At 35.7% G+C, this 24,775-nt stretch overlaps 1 long non-coding RNA gene across 1 annotated transcript in view; it reads right to left on the bottom strand.

Annotated features, from left to right (window-relative positions):
• Nucleotides 1–2,636: 2,636 nt before the first annotated feature.
• Nucleotides 2,637–24,775, bottom strand: part of LOC113219624 — a 29,192-nt gene continuing 7,053 nt past the window's right edge. The window contains exon 2 of the long non-coding RNA XR_003306598.1: nucleotides 2,637–3,162. This is a non-coding gene — a long non-coding RNA (uncharacterized LOC113219624). The remainder of the gene's footprint in view (nucleotides 3,163–24,775) is intronic.

Raw genomic sequence — 24,775 nt, 5'->3', positions numbered from 1 at the left:
CTTTAAGAATGTAGACTATTGGCCCCAAATCTCTTCTGGTTTGAAGGGTTTCTGCTGAGAGGTTCACTGTTAGTCTAATGAACTTTCTTTTGTAAGTGACCTGACCTTTCTCTCTAGCTGTCTTTAACATTTTTTCTTTCATTTTGACCTTGAAAAAAATGATTATGTGTCTTGGAGATGATCTTCTTGTGAAGCATATTACTGGAGTTGTCTACAATTCCTGAATTTGAATGTTTGCCTCTCTAGCTAGGTTGGGGAAAGTTCTCATGGATGATGTACTGAAATATGTTTTCCAAGTTGGTTCTACTCTCCCCACCCTTTTCAGAGACTCTAATGAGTCACAGATTTGATCTCTTTACATAAACCTCTATTTCTCAGATATTTTCTTAATTCATTTTTATTCTTTTTTCTCTATTCTTGAGAAACTGTCTTATTTCAGAAAGCCAGTCTGCAAGCTCTGAGATTCTTTCTTTCTCTTGGTTTATTTTGCTATTAATACTTGTGATTACATTATGAAATTCTTGTAGTGTGTTTTTCAGCTCTATTGGGATGGCTACATTATTTTCTATACTGGGTGTTTTGCCTGTCAGCTCCCACATTGTTTTATGAATATTTTTAGCTTCCTTGCATTGGATTTCAAATGTAGTTCAGTGATCTTTGTTCCTATCCACATTCTGAATTCTTTTTCTGTCATTTCACTCACCTCAGCCTGGTTCAGAACCCTTGCTGGAAAGATGATTGCTGGAGAGGTGATGAAATCATTGGGAAAATAGAAGGTATTCTGGCTTTTAAAGTTTTTCAAGGTTGTTGTGCTGATTCTCATTTTTATGGGTTTATCTACCTTCAATCTTTTAGATTGCTGACATTTGAATTTTTAAAAAATTTTTTATCCTATTTGATGATTGTGAGGGATTGATTATGGTATAATGTGGTTTCAGCAGACTGGTTTCATTTCTGGAACACTTCAGGAGGCCAACACTAAGCTCCCAGTTCCTGTACTATGTGCTCTAACTCTGAAGGACACTTATTGTGCCCCAACTTTTCTCTCTGGCTCCTCAGGGTTTGGAATTTACTGTGCTGGGGGAGTTGAGGTGTGTCAGTTGTTAGCAGGTACTGGGGTGCCTGTGTCCTGCAGACTTGCACCACAGTGGCACAAGCAACACATCTGGGGGTTCAGTGGGCCCCTACTGGAGACTGCATGCATGGTTGCACTTGAGGTGGGGTTGGTTTGGGGTCAAGATGCTGGCAAGCACAGGTCTGGATGTCTCCTCTGTGCAAGCAGGAGAGATCACTCAGGGTGGGCCCAGAAGAAGCTGCAGTATGGGGAGGGAGTAGGTGGGCTTGTGTATGGCTATAGGGGCCACCTCACTGGAGCTCTCCATTAGTTAGGTACAGTCAGCAACTGCAAAAGCCACAGTGTGGGTCTCTAGGGCACCCAGGACTTCCTTGCAAACAAGCATGCCCAAGCTGAGGCCCCAGGAGAGGCCAGCAGACCAAGGGTTATTCGGATCAGACCAGCCCTTATCTGATGGGCAAAACCACCCTGCAGAAATTAGTTTGACAGTTCCCCTAGGGCTAAAGTCTCCTATGGCAGCAAGTCAAGTCTAGAGAAATGGCCATCCCTGTCCATACTCTACTTCAGATGTTTCTGCATCAAACCTTCTGGGCTTCACATCAGCTGACTTGCTGCTCCTCCCCCTTCTTTAAGCAGCTCTTTCTGCCAACTTGAGTTTTCATGTTGTTTGAGGGGGTCTCCTCTCCTGCCGGGGCTCCAGAGGCCCATGACGAGACAAGGTTGCTGCTTGCCAATTTAACCCACCCATTCCCCTGGAATGGGTAGTCCAGCAGTTGTGGTCCAGAAATGAGTCCCTATGTGCCATAGCACCATACAGGGTTCCCAGCTTTATCACCCTTCAGTCCAGCTTCTGTGCCTTCCCTCCATACCCACTTAGCATCTTCCCTCTGAAGATCTGTTAGAAGCACGACAGTCATCTCAGTCTCTCAGTGGGAGCTGTTCTACCTGGCTGTATTAGCTGGCCATCTTCTATTTATTGATGGCTTTACTTTTTTAAGCATATTTATAGTAACATACACTAGTAATTAATGTACTTATTCAATTTTTAGTGGAACTAGTGTAGCATATTCTTACTTTTCCTGAGTGTCATTGAACTCCAGGTCAGTTAAAACACACCTTTGAATTTTGATGAGTATTTTGCTTTGCTGAAGTTTAGTTTTTCACTTGTGAAGACAGTTCATTCATTCAGTCACTGAATTCCACAAACATGTTGTGAATATTAATATCAATCATAATTCATAAGATGCTGTAGAAAATGAAAGTAATTGCAGAGAACCTTAGTTCTCAAGGGATATAGCATCTAATCACCTGCTAACAAGCAACAAATAGTATAATAATTTATTATTCACAAAATTATATTTGATCTTTAAAAATAAAATTTGTAACTGAATAGCAAAGAAATGTTAAACAAAATGATTGAAGTCTGTTCATGAAATCAGTCCCAGTTGAAGTTAGTTGAGAATGATTCATGGAAAAGATAAGTTAGTTGAAATTAGGATAAATAGGTGACAGATAAAGAATAAGAACATATCTGGTTATTAGACAATACAGGAAAATATAGTTTTTCCATCATTTATTCACTTAATGATATTCACTTAGGACACATTTGCACCTGTCGTGGGACTACAATAGGGAACAAAACAGATGTTTCTGTCTTCATAGTTTAGACGAGGGGTCAGCTAACTTTTTCTATAAAGGGTCAGATGGTAAATATAGTACCTTATCCACCTGTGTGGACCAAGTAGCAGTATCAAAGATAACATGAATATGCATATATAATAATAAATAAAATAAATATCCATATTTTGTATTGTCTATATTTAAACTGTATTAAGAATAACTGAGTGAAATAAATTAAAAACTAATACAGTTTGGCTAGAATAGGAAGTAGTAAGAGGGCAGTAGCAAGGATGTGGCTGGCAGTGGAATTGAAGCAGAGATGGCCCTTTGGGAGGGAAGATAAGGCATCATGTCTCCAGCAGGAAGGGATTCTCCCGTATTCTGCTGTGCTCAGAGACCAAGGGCAGCATCCAAAAGCTTGTGGTCAGTAGAAGTGGGCTGAAGGCGGTCTGGATGAAAATTAAGACCTGTGGATGAGAAAACTTGGGGTGAAAAGTTTAAAGACATGTCCTGATTACTGCTGAAACTACTCAACTGTTGTAGCTTGAGAACAGTCACAAATAATACGTAGTGGAATAGGATAAGCTTGTTCCTATGAAACTTTATTTATGGGCAGTGAAACTTGAATTGTGCATAAGTTTAAAACATGACAAAATATTATTTTTTAAAAATGTTGTTTAGCCATTCAAAAATATAAGAAACATTCATAGCTCATACTCAGATTGGTAGTGGAATCACAGGGCTCACATTTGACTCACAAGCAATAATTTACTGGCTCATGGTCTATGAAGAAATAAAGGATATGTAGTTTTTCAAACTAACTATCTACATGCACTAGTCAAACTATAGTTTATTCATATGCTTATCACCAAATTTTAAAGTAAGATTTTATAAAAATCCATACATCTGTACAAATAAATAATTTCAAAATAATAAACCAAAGCTTAAATCTTTATCGTCTAATAAATCCTAATAACTTATAAAGTAGAGAAGAAATATATTAATTGGAATCAGTCACCAAGGGGTCTATACCTCAAAGAAGTAAGACGATGTTTCCCATTAATTTTTTTTACTTATTCATGAGTAATACTAAGTTAATAATCCAAATTCACATTACTAATGTTCTGACTATGTGGTAAGCCAATGTCCACATCATTCTAAAAAATCCTCAAGATTGAATATATCAGTGTGGAAAATATTAATGGACAGATTTCAACTCCACTCCCTTAAGTTCAAAGTTTAAAAGAGTTCTCAGCAAAATAAGCAGTGTACAGATATAAGAGTTAAGTTCTTGAAAACCTGAGATACAGAGGTGGGAAGCATTTAATTTACTATAGCAAGTAGTTTGTCTCTCATGCCCGTTACCTAGAGAAGGAAATAGAGTCCATGCTAAGAGGGCATCTGCTGAAGGCATCAGGGGAGGGTATTGTTCCACAATAAATTAAATTGACTTTGAGTACCACCCACACTTTGCTATGTTCACAGAGAATTCTTGCAGTAAATAATATACCTCTGATTTTGATTGAAAGCATGAAAACGAATATATACTATGTCTTGGTTCACATAACCCAGCATTAAACTTCAACACTCTGGCACTGCTGATTATGGACTCAGATTTTTCTGAATTACTTTTAAAATCTAATCTTCATTTCTGCTATGGCACCCTCAGGGCACAAAGACTTAAGGTTCTTATTACATCAATGTTTTTATTCCTATACTTAAAGACATATAACCTTCTAAAGCAGAAATGCGAAATTAATCAGATGCGATACAGCACCTTTCAAAAGATAGCACATATCTAACACCTGTCAGCTCATCAATGTTTGGTCTACTACTCTACAAATTACTACATACATCATTCCTGACACCTAAACTGGGGTAGAGAATAAAGCAAAACTTGTAAATTCTGTAAGACTCACTAGCAACATATATGCAGTGAAGAATCTGTTCTCAATTATTTTATCTTTAACCCCCTTAGACACATAAATGCAGTGATAGACCCAATAACTTCTGTTAGAGATATATTATGCATATATATACACACACATATATTTCATATTTAATTAAAATTAGAAAATTTAAAAACGAATGCACAAGTCCACATTTTGTTAAGCTATTAGAATGATATCGTCACATCATTAGCATCTAGAAAACTTAACTCTGCATTCATAAATGAATGACAGTGGAAAAGATAATAACTTCTTAGCAATAGTTTTAAAATTATTTTTATTTTATGGACTCCCTGAAAGATATCTGGTGACCTTCATAGCTTCTTGTACTATACCTTGGCAACTATTTCAGTGAAAACAAAAATAGCAATAATTCTTTGTGTGTGTGTAGTTAAAAAATTAAGCATTTATACTTTGAGAAATGGAATAAAGAATGGAATATGGAGACTTTTTTGCTGTCTGGAATTATATGAACAAATAAATTTTTTATCTTTTATTGATGAGAAGAGTCTACAAGTTTCCCTCTGTCAATGGGAAGTAGAAAGGATAGGAAGGTTGGAAGAGGGTTTTCTGTGGAGGTGAGACAGTATGAGGTAGGGTTTCTTCTTTGATCCATGTGATCCAACAGCATGAAGACAGGGAAGCTGATTGTGTTGCTAGGAGGCTAACTAAAAAAGAGGATTCAGAATGAGTAAATAAAGCCAATGAAAGAATAATACAAGTTAGAACGCAGTGGCAGGGTGTGAAAGACAGTAACATAAGCAGGTCACACTGGATCAGTCAGTTCAACAAGACAGCTGTCTAGGGAAAATGCATTGAGAAACCTGGCCAGGAGCTTTTGTGCTTTCCAGTGCACATTCCAAAGTTCAGAGGCAAAATTGAACACCTGACTATCAAAAATGGTTTGTGATGGTAGTGATTTAGTTGTGGCTATATTTTAAGATATGGAATTATGTCCATTGAGAATTTTCTGGAAGTTCAGTGACTATATCTTGAAATTTTGACTAGAAGCACTTTTAAATTCAGTATTTCAGCTGAATACACTCTAGGTGAGAACATCTAATAGACAGATGAGAATATTTTTGGCAATCTGTTGTCAGAAGCTACCTGATCCACATATTTATCCTTTTTATTCTTCAGTATTTGTGAATGTACTTGATTCTATTTTTAAATGAATCTCTAGCATTTAAATACTAAAAATTTTATGTTAAAATAACATTTTATTGAAATGTCAATATCAAAAATAGATTTCCAATATTCTTTTTCATATCATCAATTAAAGTTAAATATAAAATCCTAAGATTATACATATTAGAATGAAATAAAGTCAAATGAATTATGATGTAATTTAATTTAACCAAAATATGAAAAATGGCCAACTACTTTGGTAATTAAATGAACCAGTAATTAACTATTGGTAATTAAGTATAAATTTACACAATGACATTACAGCATTATTTTTTCTAAATGTAGACTGTGGTAAATAATGGTTAATAATATTAAACTAGTACATTCCTGTTCTCTTTCGTTAATAGATGCAGTTTGGTTCATTACACATTCAAAATCATTTAATGAAGATTTGAATTAAAATTTAAATGATAAGATAACATTATTCTTATTCACTGTAAAAAGTAAAAATATTAAACATTTTAGTTTTTGATTTTATTTTTATTTATGTATTTATTTATTTATTTTGAGACGGAGTCTCGCTCTGTCGCCCAGGCTGGAGTGCAGTGGCTGGATCTCAGCTCATTGCAAGCTCCGCCTCCCGGGTTCACGCCATTCTCCTGCCTCAGCCTCCCGAGTAGCTGGGACTACAGGCGCCCGCCACCTCACTCAGCTAGTTTTTTGTATTTTTAAGTAGAGACGGGGTTTCGCCGTGTTATCCAGGATGGTCTTGATCTCCTGACCTCGTGATCCGCCCGTCTCGGCCTCCCAAAGTGCTGGGATTACAGGCTTGAGCCATAGTTTTTGATTTTAAATGAAGGGATACTGACTTGGAAAAATGCATTTTATGAATGTTTAATAAATAACATTTACTATATTTTCTAGCTTACTTTCTAGCTTATTTATAACTCTCAATATAATTTGTAATATATTATTTGGGTAGTATTTTTAGTGGAAGTACATATTTCTTAATATCTATGCATAGAAGATTTTAACAGTGAATTTTTATTTATTTATTTATTTTTGAGACAGGTTTTCACTCTGTCACCCAGGCTGGAGTGCAGTGGCATGATCTCGGGTCATTGCAGACTGACTCCACCTTCAGGACTCAAGCAATCCTCCTGCCTCAGCCTCCCTAGCAGCTGGGGCTACAGGCATGCACTACAAAGCCTGGCTAATTTTTTTTATTTTTTGCAAAGATGGGGTTTTACCATGTTGCCGAGGCTGGTCTTGAACTCCTAAGCTCAAGTGATCCACCCACCTCAGCCTCTCAAACTGCTGGATCACAGGTGTGAGCCACCACACCCAGCTTTTAACAATGATTTTAACATAAATTATTCAGTCTTAATGTGACTTACTGTAAGAAGCAAAGAACTTCTAAGAGCCAAAGATTCAAGAAATGTTTACAACTAGCCACAGGAAAATAGAACATTTTACTCCCAATACACCTGCCTCATTTGCAGGTAAGAGGCAAATTGAAAGCAATTTATTTTTAGTTAGTAATAATAATCTATAAACTTAGAATTTTATATGTCAAATTCATTTATTTAAAATAATAATATCAAGCCATTAATAATAAAAAGGAGCTTCAATGGGAAGTTTCTCCATATATGATAATATATGTAGAATATATAGACCTACTATTTGAACTACACCTTTAAAAACAGACTTCTAGTCAGTTACCTGTCTCTTCTAATATAACTTCATTTAGATTGCTATTTTATTAAGCTTTTATTACAATGCATTGCCACTATAACACATTTTATATTGGATTTTGTTTTCTTACATGGATTGATTTTTCCATGAAACACTATTCTATTCTAATCTCCTGTAAGAATACCAAGTAGCCTTTTGTTTTTCCAATTCAAGCAAGAATTGTATAAAGTGTAGTTATTGTTTATTTTCTGTATTCATGTTATTTTCTAGATTAATTTTCATTTTATCAGATAATTTTAGAAAGTAATAAGTGTTCTGAAGACAATAAATTGGGGTAATCTGATAAATAGTAAATGCGACCAGTGGTTAATTTACATATGAATAGGAAATCCTTTTTACATTAAGACCTGCACCATACAGAGATGGGGACCTTATTCAAGCAAATGTGGAAACACTTTTGAGGTAGAGGGAAGAGCAAGTGTAAAGCTGCTGAGGTCGTAACACTTTAAAGGCCATGGTAAATGTTCTTGTAGGATCTCTCTATTGAGTTAACACTATGGAATGAATTCTCAAAGCAGACTTCAACCGATTATAGATTGTGATAGGCAGAATAGGGTCCCCGATGGATGTCCATGGTCTAATCCCTGACCTTTGTAAACAAATTATGTTACAGGAATAAATAATTTTTCCCAATGGAATTAGATTATGGACTTCAAAATAGGAAGACTATTGAGATTAACTGGATGGGACCAAGAAAATCACATGGGCTCTTAGAAATGAAAGAGGAGGGCAGAAGAACTGGTTAGAGAGATGTGATGACAGAAGAAAAGGAGAGGTTCTAAGTGTGAGACAGACTCCTGAATTCCATTCATTGTTGCTGGTTTTGACAATGTAGGGAGGGGCCATGCATCAGGGAATATGGATGGTCTCTAAAAGCTCGAAACAACCCTCAACAAACAGACAGAAAGAGTGTGGGGGACTCAATTCTACAACTGCCATGAACCACATTCTAGCAACAATCTCAACGTGCAGAAAAATGGATTCTCCCATAAAGCCTTCAGAAAGTCAAAAATGAACACAGCCTGACAACAGCTTGGTCTTAGCCCAGGGAAAGCCATGTCAGAGTTCTCACCTACAGAAACGTAAAATAATAAAATTTGTGTTTTTAGTCTTCCAAATTTGTGGCAATTTCTTATGGCAGAAATAGAAAACTAAAATGTAGATCTTATCACCACTAAATTTAATACTGATTTGAAGGATACAAGCAAGAACTAAGCAGAGATAAAGTAGTCCTCTATGGAGGACACTGCATCTGTAAATTTCATTTCCAAAAAGAATGTTCTTTTTTTCAGTATTTGAAAGCACTTGGATATCAAAGTAACAGAAGATTTTTGAACAACGTATAGTATATGTAAATAGTATACTCAGAGAAGTTTTGGTTTTGGGGCTCCCCAGTACTATAACTCATTTGTTACACAGTAGAAATGTATACATTTCTAAAATTTGATTTAACTTATATTTAAAATTTGGATATGTAGACATATTTATAATAATTCATCATTTTTATAATGTTGTCACACTGTTTTAGAATGCGATGGATAGAATTTGCTTCATAAATAGGTTAAAATATTTTTCTTTAGCTTTTTAGACCTTCACGTATAAAATAGGGGTCTAATTAAAGCTAAGGCAGGCAGATCCCTTTAGGTCAGGAGTTTGAGACCAGCCTGGCCAATATGGTGAAACCCCGTCTCTACTAAAAATACAAAAATTAGCCAGGCGTGGTCGTGTGTGCCTGTAATCTCAGCTACTCAGGAGGCTGAGGCAGGAGACTGCTTGAACCCGGGAGGCACAGGTTGCCATGAGCCAAGATTGCACCATTGCGCTCCAGCTCTGGGCAACCAAGCAAGATTCCGTTTCAAAAAAGGGCCCTCGAATAGAAAACGTACTATGTGTACAGACCTACAAAATGCCAAATATGTACGTTTATGTGTATGTATTACAGATAAATATGTAAAACATACATTTTATCCTCAAACTTGTATTTATTTATTTTAAACAAGTTTTATGGGCAAATAAATATCTTTCTTTGTGATGAAGAATTTTTTTTATTTTGAAGTATTTGCAATAAGAGCTCTCCTGACTCCCAGTGATCCTATAAAATGGCCATAATTTAATGGATTTTAATTAGCTGGCTCTTGGGTTCAGGACATTTTAGATACTTGTCAAACAAAACTTTAAAAATGTTTCATAATCTGTAAAAAATTAACATCATTTTTGTTATGAAATTTAACTTAAAATTTAACTTTCATTTATATTCTTTATATTGAGTTATCTAAATACAGTACGTTATTGCAATTAATATTTCCATATAATTCAAGCTAAGTTTTAAAAATGTGTATGCATTTCAGGCCAGGCATGGAATCCCAGCACTTTGGGAGGCCCAGACTGGCAGAGCACCTGAGATCAGGAGTTTGAGACCAGCCTGGCCAATATGGTAAAATACCATCTCTATAAAAAATGCAAAAATTAGCCAGCCGTTGTGGTGTGTGCCTGTAGTTCCAGCTACTCGGGAGGCTGAGGCACAAGAATTGTTTGAACCTGGGAGGCAGAGATTGCAGTGAGCCAGAACTGCACCATTGCACTCCAGCCTGGGTGACAGAGAGTGTCTCTCTCTCTCTCTGTATATGTGTGTGTGTGTGTGTGTGTGTGTGTGTGTGTATGCATTATGCATTTCCTTTAATCTATTATCTTTTTGAATATATTTGTTCACTGCATATCACATTTGTCCTCACTAAAAATGTATTTGTTATGCAGTTAGAAACATTTGTCTATTCAGTCAGTAAAAAGGATTTATGAGTGTCTGGGTTAAATATTTAAAAATTAATTAAAGAGGGTGTGTTTAGCTATGCTGTATTTAAAAGTCAAATCAGGCATGCCAAATATTTGGATGAATTAATCTTTTTGAATGTCCATGGCTTTAACTACCTTAAAATCCACCAAAATAAGTGTTATTTTCCACTGTTGCTCTTGTTTAATTATTAAGATTTATGATTTTATATACTCTTTATTTTAAAAATTTTATTGGTGTACTTATTTTGAGACAGGGTCTTGCTCTGTTGGCCGGGCTGGAGTACAAAGTTGTGATCATGGCTCACTGCAGCCTTGACCTCTCATGCTCAAGTGATTCTCTCACCTCAGTTTCTGGAGTAGCTAGGACTACAGGCATGAGCCACAACACTTAACCAGTTTGTTTTTTTAAATTTTTATAGAGCCAAAGTCTCTCTATATTGCCCAGGCTGGTCTCAAACTCCTGAGCTCACCCAATACTCCCACCTCAACCTTCCAAATTGCTGAGATTACAGGTGTGAGTCACTGCACTCAGGTTTACTCTTTTTTTCGATTATCATTAAATATTTCATTTTAAATTTCAAGTTCTAATGGAACAAGCATATTACATGTCCAACTTATTGATTGATACTGGAAGATCTCCTATCTTAATTTGTTACAGAAAAATGATTTGCAATATAAAAACTCTCAGATTTTAAAACTCTGAAATATTATTTCAAAACAGAGACAAAAAGGAAATATGTCTAAAGAATTAATTCACCAAAAAAACCTTACTAAAATGACTAAATTGATTAAGGATCACTAACCAGCTAGATTACAGAATGATCACATATCAGCATTAGAGCATGACATAAGATTTCTGTGAAGCAGCCTGGTAGTCCTGTTCTTTTTGGCATTCTCATACTCTGCGTGATAAGGTTCTGCCAAGAGAGAATAATACCACATAATCTCTCCTAAGGCTAATACTCCAGTATCATACCATTTCCCATAAAAAGTACAGTAATATTACAAGTGCTTCAAATGACTATCCTATGCTGAATGACAATAAAATAGTTACTTTTCAGTGAATCTGCTGGAGAAAATAACAATAATCTTTATCTATGTTGTTAGCATGCTTTAAAAATCATATTTATTTTCTAAAAATGAAATTGTGATGTGTGGTAAATATTATAAATTCTTATTTTAAAATGTAAGCAATAGAAAATATTTATGTCCAGTAGGCCAAATATATTTGAAAGCACATATTTCAGCCAACTTCACAAGAAGTAGTAACACTATTCAAAATCAGATATTGTAATAAGAATCATTCTGATTTTCAATGGCTAAGTCTATGGGTAGTATTATCATTATTTATTTTTCCATGACAAATTTAAATTTCTTCAGTGATTTGTAAAAAAAAAAAAAAAAATGGGAGTTTCAAATAGGCATTCGTATCAGTCCTTGGACAGATATGTAGCTTAGCTCTTTTTATTACTTTTAGAATGTATGTGGTTTATTTCCCAGAAATGATAGGATGACCTACCTGGAAAGTAAAGATATGTCAACATTTTTAGCTTTCAGGACTGTAAACTTTATCTTTGATATTTATTTCTTAAGCATATAAAAATATGCCAGTTTGCAATGTAGGACATCTATACCTCAGACATTTCTTTAAAATATCCTGTTACATATAATCTATTGTAGAAAAGTCTCGCCCATATTACTTGCAGTTGGTAGGCCAAATAATATATTTTAAGAGAACTATAATTGCCTTTTGTTTGAGAATCTGTAAGTAAATAAAATGAAAAAGACCTTCTCTCAACACACACACACATACAACACACACACACATACGCCCTTCTCTACACTGGTGAGGTTTAGATGGTGATAAGATCAAATCTATTCTGTAAAAATGCAAGAAGATGGGAAATGGGTAAGATCATTGTATACTATATAATATATAATATAATATAATAAAGTTATCATGGAATGGCATGTTATTCCAGATTTGCTCAAGATCAAACTGAATCCATTTTTATTTCCTGGAAAGTCACTGTTAAAAAGATTCATAAAAGTCCATTAATGATTTAATAATAGTAACAAACTATGTACACATCAATAACCACTATCTTTTCAAAAGTGACATGCCTGGAACCCAAAAATATGGGAATTTATTGCTTGGGTTGGGGGAATAAGGAGCCAGAATTATAAAACTTAACATTTTTTTATTGTACTGTTCCCTACTCTGCTGTTGGTGTGGCATGCTAAACATAATTAGCTTATGCAAATACATGAGGTAAGATTAAGATTGCATCCTTAAAATCTTGGAATCCACTTAAAAGCTGTCTATATGACATAAGAGATGATATAAGGGACATTTTTAGATTTTCTTTATGTTTTTAACATTTGTTTCTATCAACTTAAACGTCCCCAAACTCTATATTTGGTTTAGTATGCTCTAGCTCTCTATAGCAGTCTGTTGGCATGGCTATGATTTCACAAAATATGCATTTGAATCAATGAAACTCATTATAAAGCATGTCTACTTTATGCATGTTCTGCAAAAATAAAATTTAGTATAACGTTTATTATGTTACTTTATAAAATGACTCTTGTGCTACTTTTATTTTTAATTAGATTTAATGCCAGGGAAAATTTTCTCTACAGAAAACAAAACAAATCCTACAAAACTAAAAGCATGTGACACAGTAAACTATTTTTATTTGTAATACAATTATAATAATTAAATTGAATATTAATTAAAATATTAAATATTATAATTTATAATGATAATGAAATATGTCTTCTCTTTATGTCTTGGGTTTCAGAAAGTTAAAAACAAAATTAATCTTCTAATTTGATTAGTTTGCCAAAAATTTACGTGTTAAATTAGTTATTTATTGATATGGTTTTGCTGTGTCCCCACCCAAATCTCAACTTGAATTTTATCTCCCAGAATTCCCACGTGTTATGGGAGGGACCCAGAAGGAGGTAATTTCCCATGCTATTCTTCTGATAGTGAGTAAGTCTCACGAGATCTGATGAGTTTATCCGGGGTTTCCCCTTTTGCTTCGTCCTCATTTTGTCTCTTGCTGCTGCCACGTAGGAAGTGCCTTTCACTTCCTGCCATGATTCTGAGGCCTCTCCAGCCATGTGGAACTGTAAGTCCAATTAAACCTCTTTCTTTTTCTCAGTTTTGAGTATGTCTTCATCAGCAGCATGAAAAGGGACTAATACATCTATAGAGTCATGGCATTGTGTTTTATATTTATTTAATATAAGTATATATTTTATGTTTTATATTGTTTCATCTAATGTTCCATATGCCACGGAAACTTGATTTGTAAAGGTGTAGTATCTATTTCAATAAAAATATGTGTCTCTTTGCTAAACCAGAAAAACCCTTTTTAGCTATTAAGCTCATATTTTATATCCTCGGATCTTACATTGTGTTGATAGCGTATGCAATGATACACTAATATTCTGTAACACTCATGGCCAATTCATGAATCTTTTAATATTTATTATATGTAGAAATATAATTGGGAGATATCTGCTGCATATAAAACTATTTCACACTAAGTTTTTAAGAATGCATTCAACATATTTAAGAAATACTTTGGTAATATTTAAGAATTCCTTGATTTTTCTAAATATTATAATTCATGCTATATTTCACATAACATTTTGATATGTGTTTATTAACCATGTAATTACTTTGTGTTTATTTACATACATATATAGTGGCAAATTTATTTTTTACCATAGGTGTAAGAGAGAGCCAGCCAAGTATGTGTACACACACTGAGAGAGTTTAATTTTTACAAAGATAGTGCAAGTGTTTCCATCTTAAATGAAAAACCTCACCTTCCTTAAACAAACATATTTTAGGGCAAAATGAACCAAATCCTTTTATTGAAACATACAAAGTTATCAATTTGGTTAAAACCAAATAGGATACTAGAAATTTCATTTGGCTCAATCTAATATAACATTCTCAAACAAATATATTCTGTCAATTATGTGGTTGCCATTCTTGCTGGTAAAGGTTAATAAATGATTAAACGATAGTTTACAGTTAATTTGAAAAAATTAAAGAGCTCAATAGTAATTAAGAATGAGAATATTTTAGTAGCTAATCATAAATAATACCTTTATTCTACCCTGGTGGTCTCTTGATTCATACACTTCCTGTGGTCACTGATATGTAAATAGTTCCTTTTTGTGCTTTATGTAATTGAGGGTATTTTTCAATAAAATAGTTGATTAGTTAGCAAAAAGAGTTGTTGTCATTGTATGTTTTTATAAAATAGTTGTAATAAATTTTAAACAAAGATCAAATAAATTAAAATCTATTATATATAAATATTTACAAATACATATATGTTTTTATATAAATATATATAAAAAATAGGCCAGGTGTGGTGGCTCACATCTGTAATGCCAGCATTTTGGGAGGCCGAGGCAGGTGGATCATGAGGTCAGTAGTTCGAGACCAGCCTGGCCAACATGGTGAAACCCTGTCTCTACTGAAAATACAAAAAATTAGACAGGCATGGTGGCGCATGCCTGTAACCCCAGCTCTTCAGGAGGCTGAGGCAGGAGAATCACTTGAACCCAAGAGGCGGAGGTTGCAGTGAGTGGAGATCCGCACCATTGCACTCCAGACTAGGCAACAGAGCAAGACTGTCTCAAAAAATAAACATTTCCATACTTACCAGGCAATTTATATATATCATGGAGTACAGTTTCCAAAATTGCATTGCTTTTTATCAACATGTTCAACTGTGTATGTTGATGGTAACAATGAAGAAAAATAACCAGGGCCAGGCATGGTGGCTCACGCCTATAATCCCAACACTTTGGGAGGCTAAGGCAGGCAAATCATTTGATGTCAGGAGTTCGACACCAGCCTGACCAACGTGGTGAGACCTTGTCTCTACTAAAAACACCAAAATTAGCTAGGCTTACTGGCATGCACCTGTAATCCCAGCTACTCAGGAGACTGAGGCAGGAGAATTGCTTGAACCCAGGAGACAATGGCTGCAGTGAGCCAAGAGCACCACTGCACTCCATCCTGGGTGACAGAGTGAGACTGTCTCAAGAAAAGGAAGAAAAAGAAATAAATCTAGAATTCGTTTATTCACAAATATGTCATCAACACCACAATAATTATTAATCTTTCTATTGTAAGCAAGTAGGTAATTGGATAGTGTCTTAATTAATTCCGGGTGATATAGCAAAGTACCATAAACCTAGTATCTTACAAACAACAGAAATGTGTTACTCAGAGTTCTGGTTGCCGGGAAGTTCAAGACCAAGACACAGGCATATTTGGTGTCTGTTGAGAGTATGCTTTCTGGTTCATGTAAACGACACCTTTTCCTGAGGAAACAACTATGTTTTCATGTGCTGGAATGCATTTTCATGTTCAGAGACAGCTCTCTGAAGCCTAGTTTTTAGGAGCACTAATCCCATTCATGAAGGCCTCATGACCTAATTACCTCCCATAAGACCCACCTCCTAATGCCTTCACATTGGTGATTAGGTTTTTGACATATGAATTTTAGGAAACATGACACAGTTCAGATGTTTGTTCCCTCCAAATCACATGTTAAAATGTGATCTCCAATGTTAAAGACAGGGCTTAAGAGGAGGTATTTGGGTCATAGGGGCAGATCCCTTATGACTGGCTTGGTGATCTCCCCATAGTAATGAGTTCTCTGAGATGTGGTTATTAAAAGGAGTCTAGTATTGCCCCTCTCTCTCTTGCTCCATCTCTTGACATGTGACACAGGTACCCCTATTCCGGCCATACCTTCTACCATAAGTAAAAACTTCCTGAAGCCCTCACCAGAAGCAGGTGCTGACACCATTTCATGCTGCTAATAAAGACATACCCAAGCCTGGGAAGAAAAAGACATTTAATGGACTTACAGTTCCACATAGCTGGAGAGGCCACACAATCATGATGGAAGGCAAGGAGTAGCAAGTCAAAACTTAAATGGATGGCGGCAGCTGAGAGAGAGAGCTAGTGCAAAGAGACTCGCATTTTTAAAACTGTCAGATCCCACGAGACTCATTCACTATCATGAGAACAGCACAGGAAAGACCCACCCCTATAATTCAATCACCTTTCACTGGGCCCCTCCCATGACACATGGGAACTGAGGGACTTACAGTTCAAGATGAGATTTGGGTGGGGACACAGCCAAACCATACCTGTCTGCTCCTGGCCCCTCCAAACCTCATGTCTTCACATTTCAAAACCAATCCTGCCTTCCCAACAGTCCCTCAAAGTCTTAATTCATTTTAGCATTAAATAAAAAATCCACAGTCCAAAGTCTCATCTGAGACAAGACAGGTCCCTTCTGTTTATGAGCCTGTAAAATCAAAAGCAAGTTAGTTCCTCCCTAGATACAATGGAATACAGGCATTGGGTAAATACAGTCATTCCAAATTGGAGAAATTGGCCAAAACAAACAGGCTGCAGGCCCCGTGCAAGTCCAAAATCCAGCAGGGCAGTAAAATCTTAAACCTTCAAAATGATTACCTTTGACTCCATGTCTCACATTTGGGTCATGCTGATGCACTAGGTAGGTTCCCATAGTCTTGGACAGCTCTGCCCCTGTGACTTTGCAGGGTACAGCCTCCCTCCCAGCTGCTTTCATGGGCTGGTGTTGAGTGTCTACATCTTTCCAGGCACATGGTGCAAGCTGTTGGTGGGTCTACCGTTCTGGGGTCTGGAGGATGGTGGCCCTCTTCTCACAGCTCCATTAGGTAGTGCCCCAGTAGGGACTCTGTGTAGGAGCTCCAACCTGACATTTCCCTTCCACACTGCCATAGCAGAGGTTCTCCATGAGAACCCCACCCCTGCAGCAACCTTCTGCCTGGACATCCAGGCATTTCCATACACCCAGTGAAATCTAGTTGGAGGTTTTCAAACCTCAATTCTTGACTTCTGTGCACCACAGGCTCAACACCACTTGGAAGCTGCCAAGGCTTGAGGCTGGCACCCTCTGAAGCCATGACCTGAGCTGTCCTTGGCCCCTTTTATTCATGACTGGAGTGGCTGGGATGCAGGGCACCAAGTTCCTAGACTGCACACAGCAAGAAGACCCTGGGCGTGGCTTACAAAACCATTTTTTTTCCTCCTAGGCCTCTGGGCCTGTGGTGGGAGGTGCTACTGTGAAGACCTCTGACATGCCCTGGAGACATTGTCCCCATTGTCTTGGGGGTTAACATTTGGCTTCTCATTACTTATGCAAAATTCTGCAGCTAGCTTAAATTTCTCCTCAGAACGTGATATTTTCTTATTTATTGCATTGTCAGGTTGTAAATTTTCTAAACTTTTATGCTCTGCTTCCCTTATAAAACTGAATGCCCATAACAGCACCCAAGACTCATCTTGAATGCTTTGCTGCTTAAAAATTCCTCTGCTAGATGCCCTAAATCATCTCTCTCAAGTTCAAAGTTCCACAAATCTCCAGGGCAGGGACAAAATGCCACCAGTCTCTTTGCTAAAACATAACAAGAGTCACCTTTGCTCCAGTTTCCAATGAGCTCCTCATCTCCATCTAAGACCACCCCAGCCTGCACCTTATTGTTCATATCACTATCAGCATTTTTATCAAAGCCATTCAACCAATCTTTAGGAAGTTCCAAATTTTCCCACATTTTCCAGTCTTCTTTTGAGCCTTCCAAATTGTCCCAGCCTCTGCTTGTTACCCAGGTCCAAAGTCATGTCCACATTTTCAGGTGTCTTTTCAGCAGCACCCACTCTACTGGTACTTATTTACTGCATTAGCCTATTTTCATGCTGCTGATAAAGTCATATCCAAGACTGGAAAGAAAAAGAGGTTTAATGGGCTTATAGTCCTACATGGTTGGGGAGACCACACAACCATGGTGGAAGGCAAGGAGGAGCAAGTCACATCTTACGTGGATGGTGGCAGGCAAGAGAGACAGCTTGTGCAGGGAGACTCCCGTTTTTAAAACCATCAGGCTTCATGAGACTCAATCACTATTATGAGAACAGCTTAGGAAAGACCTGCCCCCGTAATTCAATCACTTCCTACTGGGTTCCTCCCACAACACATGGGAATTGTAGGAGTTATAATTCAAGATGAGATTTGGGTGAGGACACAGTCAAACCATATCACCATGCTGCTTGTACAGCTTGAAGAACTGTGAGCAAAATAACTCTCTTTCTTTATAAATTACCCAGACTAGATATATTTTTATAGTAACACGAAATGGACTAATACAGAAAATTGGTACTGGGGTTAGAGTGTTGCTATGAAGATACCTGAAGATTTAGAAGCAGCCTCGGAACTGGGCATTGGGCAGAGGTTGGAAGAGTTTGGAGTGCTCAGAAGACAGGAAGATGAGGGGAAACATATGTAGCCCATAGCAATCACCAAGAGTTTTAAGCCAAAGCAAATATTGTTTAGCTCCCATAACTTAAGTGTTCAAGGCATGTGTGACTTATTCTAATTGCATAATCATAAGCTGTCATTTGACTCTGTGTCCTATAAATTGGTTTAATATCCAGAGTGTATATAGAGAGCTCCCCAAAGCAGAAGACTCTCCCTTATGATTCCAAGAGTTTCTGGCCCCATAATATCATGCTATCACTATAAATATTCTTTATCATTATGTCTTGCGAAACTTTTTAAAGTCATAAAAACTGGGATAGATAATTGATAATTTTTACTTTTTGTATTACTTCAGAAAATACTGCACAATCTTATTTTAGACTTGTGGGGGTCCTAGTTGTCATTAATACATGATAAATGATCAAAAATATGTAAATAAGCATTGGTATTACTATGACCACTCTTTTATAATTGCTGTTAAAAATGAATCATTAATATATTTCCAATTTAACAAATCAGTGTATATATAGTACTGCTTATATATGTCTATATTACATACATATGTTTGAAAATGCTGCATCAAGTAATATTTTTTCATCTTAATTTTTGTAGAACCTGATTTATTTGAGTTATAGGATCACTACAGTGCTTCTGCTGTATAGCTTGGAGTATGTGCACTTTCTATTTAGAAAAGTGATCTCCAACAATGAAACTCATCCTTTGATTAGAATCATTAAAAATGAAAAGCCACCTAATTTTTGGCTATGGTGTGAGCCCTAATTTCTTCCCATCCCAAACACAGCTGACTCTAACCTAACACAAAACTAAGTGGAAAATTCTAATTTCTCCTTCATCCCTACGACCTTTCAAATGGCAATTCTGATTGTGAAAAGTGCCTACTGTGATCTGAGAATCCAGGTGAGAAAATTCCTGGGACACCTGAACATTGTACTTGTGCTGGAGCCCTCAGGTCTATTGATGAATGTTGACAATGGGTAGGAGACTAAACGGGTTCCATGTAAAAAAATCCCTCATTTTTCTATAGTCTTTTCTTACACCCTGACAACTAAAAGTTTTAAAAGTTTACAATGGTCTTTGGAGATTCTCTAAAATTAATTCTATAACATTGTATTAATGTTGTGAAGGGAAATGAGTTGCCATTGATGTTTTCCATCAGCATGATTCCACACTTGAATGACAACTTCAAATCTTTCTCAAGGCTTAAAGGTTCCAAATAATTTGTGCCACTGTTATATAAATGACTTCATTTCCTATTGCCCATTTTTTCCTCTCATACACTTGAGTCATATAGGCCAATTATTTTGTCAAGCTTGTTTCCATCACAGGACATATCACTTTCTACTCCCCTTGGAAAATTTTTTCATCAGTTGTTCACAAAGTTTATCCCCTCATTTTAGTCAAGTCCTATCAAGGTAAGTTCTCTTCACCTTTCTTTATTTCTTCACATCACTCAACAGTGTCCAACATTTCATATATGTTTATGTGTAAATATGTGAATATATGCACGTATCTCTATATGTGTGTGTGTGTGTGTGTGTGTATGCACTGTTTCTTTAAATAGTATGTACAAGTCATCCATGTGGGTTTCTATTTCAGTCTTGTCAGTCTTAGCCTCTACTTTATCCTCACTAAACAAAACAGTGACTGGCCTGTAATAAGACTTCAATGAATATTGTTTTTATCAATGAACTATAGATAAAATTGATCTGTATCTAAGAGATATTCCTCAAAAGTTATGTGGCTGACACCAAAACTTTTGGTGATTGCTGTGGGCTAAATATGTTTCTCCTCATCTTCCTGCTTTTTAGCTCTTCAGACTCTTCCAACCTCTACCCAAAACCAGTTCTAAACCTGCCTCAACATACTACTGAGTATGTTACTCGCTAGTGTAACAATTGTTAAAATCACTCAACATAGTAAAATAGAAATAGAAAAATAGTCATGACTGTAGTAAATACTTATACTTCTGATGTGATAATCACTATGCCGAATGTTTTATATTTATTTTACTTTTATTCTCACAGTGTAATAGTCAGTTTTTATGATGCTGATAAAGACATACCTGAGACTGACCAATTTACAAAAGGAAGAGGTTTGTTGGACTTACAATTCCACATGACTGGGGAGGCCTCACAGTCATTATGGAAGGCAAAGAGGAGCAAGTCACATCTAAAGAGAGAGCTTGTGCAGGTTAACTCCCATTTTTAAAACCATCAGTTCTCATGAGATCCATTCACTATCATGAGAACATCAAGGGGTAGACCTGCCCTGACAATTCAGTCATCTCCCACCACGTCCCTTCCACAATATGTGGGAATTATGGGAGCTACAAAGTGAGATTTGAGTGGGGACACAGAGCCAAACCATATCACACAGTAATAATACATATGAGGCCAACCATTTCACTTTCATAGATATAGAAATTGTGACTGAGCCTATTAAGTGATAGAGCTGTGCTCACATCCAAGTTTACATCACTTGGAAGTTTTTTTGCAAACACACTATAGTTGTTTATAGTGTGTGCAAAAACCAATGGATTTTGTATCAATTATAATAGAACAATGGTAGATTTTGCAATACAACCTACCTGGAGAGAATGGTAACATGTTAAACTTAGTTGTAATACTTCCAATGTGTTTTATTTATGAATTATTTTATTACAAAAGATTGTTCTTTAAATCATTTTTATGATTTTTATTTTATTTTATTTGAACGTTTTTGGTAGTGTTTTATATACATGCCTTCTTGGTGCTTTGCTTCTTATTTCCTTTATTTATTATTTCTTGAAATTTCCCTGCTATCTTATAGCAAAACTCAATGTTCTCACTTAAACATTAGATGTAACCACATTCTAGTTGGCCTTGCAGCTATCTGCAGATAATTCTACATCTGTCTTAGAAACACGGAGGGATCAATGCATCTTTTAAAGTATGACCATCATCTTGTTTTCTGTTACAATTTAAGAGATATTTCTTCTCTATGCTTTAGGATCTTGACTTGTTTTCCTTTTTGCTTCAAACAAGATATTTACCAAGTCCTACAAAAATCATATTTTGCAAGGATTTTTTCCATGCACTTTTGAAAAACAAAGGAGTAAAATGGAGTGTGGATTCATAGAGACAGGTGCTGCAGAAATCCCTGGCTTGGTTCTTCCAATGGGCGTTTATAATTCTTAAAAGAGTAATTTGCTTAATTTTAATTTTGCCTTTCCAGGGCATCCCTGGAGCTGACAAAACATGATTCAAAGCAAAGATATATTATTTTCTTCCTCTCTCTTTTCAGAGATAAAGCTGCTTTTAATGCTTCATTTGGGTATAGAATTAAAAAGACTTAAAAGTCACGTTATTGTAAAAAAGAGAAGAACACAGCTCTCTAATTGTTCACAGGAAATGTGTAGGAAACAGCAACTCTTGGATCCTTTCTGACATATCTTCTGGGTTTTTGATAGTTTTATGTTTAGGCAAGGCTATAAAGTGATGAAACCAACAAAAGGAAGGTATGGTTGACTTCATGTTCCATACTGTGAACAGGAGGGATAGATATTCCTTTCAAAAATGTTTCTCCATCACCAACCTCTGATACTGTTAAGATTAAAAATGTGAAAATCACCACACTTTTCCTTTTTCATGTAGATAAACTGATGCCCAGGATGTGCCATTCAATGTTTTGCTTTCCTTGAAGGCAATTGGAGGCTTTCAAATAGGTTTCATAATTCAGGTAAAGACAATATAATTTCAAAGCTACAGAAAACATCTGTTGCAGGTAAATGTCTAAGGTAGAATAGGTTTCTTAGGCAGACAGTTGTATATTTTTATTTCAGGGAAATGTAAAATAGCATTTTCTTAATGTGTGTCTTGGACTATAGTTACATGGTTCCCAGGGTGTGGTACAAACCAGGAATAAGTTGAATTTGTACATTCTAGTGAATGAAGTGGGTGTGACATACTATCAGCAAGCAGTCTTTAATTCCAGATAATGTCTTATTTAACATGCATACCTTTTGTCGCACTTATTATGAAAATCAAGCTGTTAACAAATTGCGTAGCTTAAATAACTAAAATTTAGAATAACTGCAGTACTTTATTTCTAATATAAGATACTGTCTATGTTTTTTTCTGATTTTTGAAAAATAAAATAATTATATATGTGACTTCATTGTAGATTGTTATAGTATAGAAGTAGCTTAGCTACACTTTTTAAAGTTTTAGAATATAATACATTCTTTCTTTTCAATAAAAGTAACCCATTGATACTGATTAAAGTGGAAGTTATCAGAGTTACATCTTTTTAAAACCAGACACTCCAACAGTAAGAACAATTCTAAATACTACATGTATTTGTTTTGTACTTACATATATACAACAAAATATTTTCAAAATAATTATTACTGAGTTTCTCAACATTCACTTTATTTTTCTTCACATACTAGATTTATGATATACGTACAATTTTAAATGTACAAAATATTAAATAAAAAAGGAAAAGACAAAGACAGTTTCCAAATCATCTCAAGAAAAGGCGTTTTGAATTATTTGAGCAGTAGCAGATTGAATGGATATAGCTTATGGCAGATTTATTCCTGCTTTTCAAAATTCCTATTAATTCAAATGAAAATTATGAGATACACTATTAGAAGAGCAAAAATATATTTACTCAAATAGTTTACATCTTAATGTTCTGCTTTGTAATTATAGCACTATATTTTGATATGTGAGAAAAAGCTAAAGATTTGTTTCTTTGAATATTTTTAAAAATATAAATTATCTTTGTTTTGTCGTCTTAAAAATGATTTTTGTGTGTCTAAAGCTATGAGGTTTTCAAAAATTGGGTATATTACCACTTCAAAAATTATTTGCAAACAAGTTAGGTTATAAATTAAGATAATTAAGATATCAAAAGAACATGTGAACATCTATCCAGTTACATGTATGTCAAATAAAAGATTTAATTTCATTTTAATACCTTCCTACCAAAAAATGTTTATTTTTAAATTAAGCTAAATAAGGCTTCATATAATCAGTAATATTCAAATATGAACGAGAGAAGTAAAATATTTAGACACCTTAAATGTTTTAGGAAAGTGTTAAGATTTAGTCATCTGAAATATTAAGCATTTGTAATGTTGGTATTTCTTCTACAAAATAAGTTTTTCTCCAGAATTTGGTAGTTGCAGGGGGGAAAAAAAAAACAATTAAGGAATACCTTTGCAGTTGCCTTGTCTGATAGTGGTTAGAATAAAATTTCAGTCTTTAGTCAAAGTCAGGAGTGTTGCTGCAGCTAGATAAAGAAGCTATTACCCTCTAAAGACAGCTGCTTTGGGTGAATGGTTTTGTGTTTCGTTTATCATAACAATTGGTGATAAGGCTAATAAGAAGTTGTGCACTGCTAATGGTGGTGATAAGAAACGACAGGACATTACTCTTGAGTAAATCTAGATATGATCAAATGTTGAATTGGCTCAGTGTTGCCAAGTAAGCTGTCTACTTTAATCACAACAGCAAAAGAAAATATCTTTAATATAGAATACCTTTAGGAAAAAATAACTTGGGAGTCTGAATAGCTCTAGTTCTTAGTCTAGTTTTCTACACTGAAACATTATTTTCATAGTTTAGTTTTTGATCATTTGTGTCTCGTGAATATGACAGCAAGCACCTATCAAGGAGTTTGTGTTTATGTGGGAATACAAAGAACTCGGCCTAGAAAGGAAGACATTAGAAATCACTGAACTAGCTGGGTGTGGTGGCTCGTGCCTTAATCCCAGTACTTTGCAAGGCTTAGGTGGGAGGAGTGCTTGAAGCCAGGAGTTTGAGACCCCTTGGGCAACATAGTGATACCCTGTCTCTGTGAAAAATAAAAATTACCTGGGCATTGTGGTGCGTGCCTGTAGTCCCCACTACTCAGGAGGCTGAGGTAGGAGGATCAGTTGAGCCTAGGAGTTCGAGGCTGCAGAGACCTATGATCACTCCTCTGTCCTCCAGTCTAGGCAACAGGGTGAGATCATATCTATCTAAAACAAACGAAATGAAACGAAAAGAAAAGAAAAGAAAAGAAAAGAAAAGAAAAGAAAAGAAAAGAAAAGAAAA

This window comes from Piliocolobus tephrosceles, chromosome X, assembly GCF_002776525.5.
Source record: "Piliocolobus tephrosceles isolate RC106 chromosome X, ASM277652v3, whole genome shotgun sequence".
Lineage (NCBI taxonomy): Eukaryota > Metazoa > Chordata > Mammalia > Primates > Cercopithecidae > Piliocolobus > Piliocolobus tephrosceles.
The sequence above is the reverse complement of the archived record's forward strand: the minus strand, read 5'-3'. Positions and strand labels throughout refer to the sequence as shown.